The sequence below is a fragment of the Lactuca virosa genome, chromosome 1 (assembly GCF_052849685.1).
Source record: "Lactuca virosa cultivar CGN04683 chromosome 1, Lactuca_virosa_CGN04683_v6, whole genome shotgun sequence".
NCBI lineage: Eukaryota > Viridiplantae > Streptophyta > Magnoliopsida > Asterales > Asteraceae > Lactuca > Lactuca virosa.
The window spans coordinates 73,943,864-73,947,881 of NC_136426.1; the positions used below are offsets into that span (position 1 = coordinate 73,943,864).

The window sequence follows — 4,018 nt, forward strand, 5'->3', positions numbered from 1 at the left end:
ATCTAATTCTAGCCTTGAATCTATTATTTATCAATAAGTTTCTAGTTAAAAAAACTATATTTTTATGGGTTATCAAGTGATCATCACTGTTGTTGTATGAAACACTTCAAAATAAAGTTGACTCAATTTTGGATCTCACATATTTCAATGACCAATAATAAAAAATAAAAAAAATAAAAAAAAAACTATTTCTTTCCGTTTGACGGTATCGACCGTTTAACAAACTCTTTCCCTAGCCTATCAAACTTTTTGCTTGATCCATAAAAATCACAAGAAAACTAAGGAAATTGTCATGACCCAGTTTAGAGGTGTAATAATTAGCTAAATATCATTTACCATTACCAAAGAGGCCAGACAGGGAAGCCAGTGGATAGCAACCAAGTCCAACCATTGATAAAGCTTCCAACAGTGAAAGGTATAGCCTCAATTTTATTCTTCATCACACCCCAACCTTTCCACTTTACCCTCTTTGACGTATCAGCCCCAGGTCCCGTGTTTTGGTACTCTCGATAATACAAAGTGTCTAGTGCGAAAGTTCCCTTCCAAGGGGACCATCCTGCAGGATCTATCACGTCACTAATTAATGATCCCATGATCACCGTTCTTGAATAGTTCTTCCATGGCCTTCCAAGGTACGTTTTAAAATTGGCTTTAACTTGTTCTAGGTCGGAAGTTGCACCGAGTTTGCACTTCTGAATGATGAGCCCAGTGTTTTGATGAGGATCAGTTCGGCCTTGAGCAGTGAGCATGTTTCCTTGGTTAGGATCAGGACGACGAGCGAGGATGTTACAAAATTGGAAGACAGCTGCAGCATTACCAAAAATGAAATCAACAGTGCCGACAATCATGCAGTTGACGAAGAACTGACGGCCGGAGGTGACATAAAGGGTATCTTGGTATGCGAGTATACCACATCTATAGAATGCCGATAAATCAGAACTAACACGTAGTGCCACGGCTTGATGTAACGCAGCTCCGGCTGAATTTTGAAATGTTATATCACGTGCCCAGAATCCTTTACCATTAACCGCTGTCGTCAATATATATGCATGCTACAATTCATTACTCCATCATATAACTGTTATGGTAAAACCATGCATGATTATGCTAAAAATTACAACAGGCCTACATGCAACATTGGTTGGTAAGAGCATCCACAATGCAGGTAGTATAAGATTGAATATGAGTTGAATGAAGTGTTGGTGATTACATGGTTGTAAAGTTGAATAAAAGAGTTGAATGATAATGAATGGTTCGAAAGAAATAAAGTGCTAATTAGGATTGAATAAGAGTTTAATGGGTTGTAGGCTGTGGGTATTGTTGTATAGGTGTTTAATGGATGATATGACAATCCATTGAACTCTAATAGATAGTGTTCAAAGAATTGTAGATTCCCTAAGGGTGTTCTTTGATATAGAAGTTTTTGGATTTCTAAAATATTATTGCTACTTAGGATTATATAAATTAAAATGTCTTTTTACTTATGAGAGCATTTACAATACATAGTTTAATGCAAAAATTAAATGAGATTCAATTCAATGGATTAAACTCAACAAAGAACTAAATGTGAATACAATGTTGACCTTTAATATGAATATGAGGTTTAACAGATAAAAGAAAAACTTTTATAAATTTAAAATAAATCTTTTATTTAACTTTTATATGGTTCAATAACTATAGGGGAAAAAGTAGATTTTGTATCAAAATACGGTCTATTAAACATTATATAGTTGAGTGAATATTAATATGTATATACAGATTATGTTATATGTTATTTCTAAAAACCCAAGGATATATATTCGACCAAAAACAAGAAAAACACATGCACAAAGATTGCGTACACTAACCTACGGTTGCGGATTTCCAGGTTGTGCTGCCGCCGCCGACGCTCATATTCCCAGTAATAATCGTGTTATTTCTATTGGCCCCAATAAACATTAAGTTGGTTTTGTTTTTTGGAATTTCAACATACTCCCTGTACACCCCTGCCAATATCTTTATCACGTACCTGCTTTTGCTACTGAATGGCGCTGCCTTCACGGCTTCGGCCACCGTAGTATAGTTTCCCTTACCATCCTTCGACACAATCACGTTTGGCCTCATTACTTTCCCCCACAATAATCTCCTGTCTTTCCTAGACAACCACTCCTGCCGCCTCATCAACTTTTCCTCCTTTAGCTTTCGTACATTCGACTCTGCCTGCTGGTTGTTGGCCATATCTGTGTCTGTCATGTCCGTGATCATAGCAAGAACATTGCTACACATCTTACCCCCGAGATCCTGACCTTGAATAATGTATTTGCGCAAATGATGGCAGGCTGCATCGTGGGATAGGCCGTCCAAGCAGGCTTCCTTGTTGGTAATGGTGGTGCTCATGAGGGTTTTGAGGTCGTTGGCTTGTTCCTGAAGGGATTTCTTGCTTGGATATGCCTCGAGGTCTCGGATCACCATGTCGAGATCTTCAAGAGTTCCAGCTATCATCTCTAAGCAGTCATGGAGTGCGATTTTGCCGCGTTTGGTGAGATTGACAGTGACCATGAGCTTCTTTATGGTCATGAAGTTTTCTTGGATGATCTCTTTTGTTTTATGGATAGCAAGTTGGATTACATCCTTTCTAGTTGCAAGGTTTCTGGTGGAGGAGAGTGTAGAATAGCATATGTCTGGGTATAAGGTTATGGCACACGAGGATTTGATAATGTTGGAGTCTGAACGATGAGTTCCAAGGACAGGAGAAGTTAGCAGGAGGGTAGCAAAAATATATAAAAGCGTGTGGTTTTTGGTGTTGGAGTTGGACATAGTGACACCAACTTGTTTGATTGTTATATTACCATGTACTACTTTACGAGTGGAAGTGTGCGTCTGTGTGTATGTCTATATATATTATTGTTTATTTTCAAGAGCATATTTAGTTCTATTCAATTAGTAAACTAGAGCTGTTGGTAAAATATATTGAATAGGAAATAGAAAACCAAGAGCGTAGAAAGGAGGGTGGAGGAAAAACCACAAAGGAAGTTGCATATAACGTCCATAAGATATTTCTTTTAATGTACACACATTTAATCCATATGTCAAAAGGGTAGTTATATGTTGAATATTTTATTTCACTAATCCATTGTGGTTGTTTAAATTGTTTATGATGCAAATTGTAAATGTGTTATCAATATATATCAATTGTTTTGTTAATTTATAGGATCCTCCTTGTTTACTTATACCCACCTAATGCGCTACTCAACGAAGTACCCTAGCTAGACTCTTAACTTTTGTGACCGATATAATTATGTTCATTTTTATACAACATTTTAGTATTTTATTACTCATTTTCACAATATCTTGTGTATATTTAACATGTATATAATTTAATATTTTATATTTATGTTAGATTTTATATATTTGCAATTCAGGCATGTTATATTAGTTTTTGCATAATTTACATTCTTTTTATACTTTCAAATTATATAGCTTGTTGTAGACAATTTTACTCGTTTAAGTTATGTTATGCCACTTATGTGGATTTATGCAAACGGGTGATGATATTTTGAGCACCGATGAAGTCACATAGAAAGCCTTGCAACCACGCTTGAATTTCGTAGCAACATTGGTGATCAACCACAAAAACAAAGTGATATAAATAAATTTTCGGATTTTTGAGATTATTGTACGGTTTTGATCAAATGATTGGATTAAAGGGAGAACATGGTCTGGTCCGATTGAACTGAAATTTTACATGTAGACGTTTTCCTAATTTTAATCTTGACAGTGGAGATTAGATTTGGATTTTTGGATAACGATCTTATGAACTTCGTGAACTGATTTATTTAGCTTATATAGTCAGCCCATTTGTTGGTTTTGATAGCCCATCATTTAATTTAAATGATATCTAAATAGGCCCATGATGGTGGGATGCTTAACAGTTAACACGTTTCACGCAAAAAAGGGGGGATTTGGTTCTTACTTTTAGGGGATATAAACACATAAAACATTTTTTATCAAAAGGGGACACATTACACATACAGATCAC

General features: G+C 35.8%; 1 pseudogene; it reads right to left on the reverse strand.

Annotated features, from left to right (window-relative positions):
• Positions 1-338: 338 nt before the first annotated feature.
• Positions 339-2,796, reverse strand: LOC145115155 (pectinesterase pseudogene; annotated as a pseudogene).
• Positions 2,797-4,018: the final 1,222 nt, after the last annotated feature.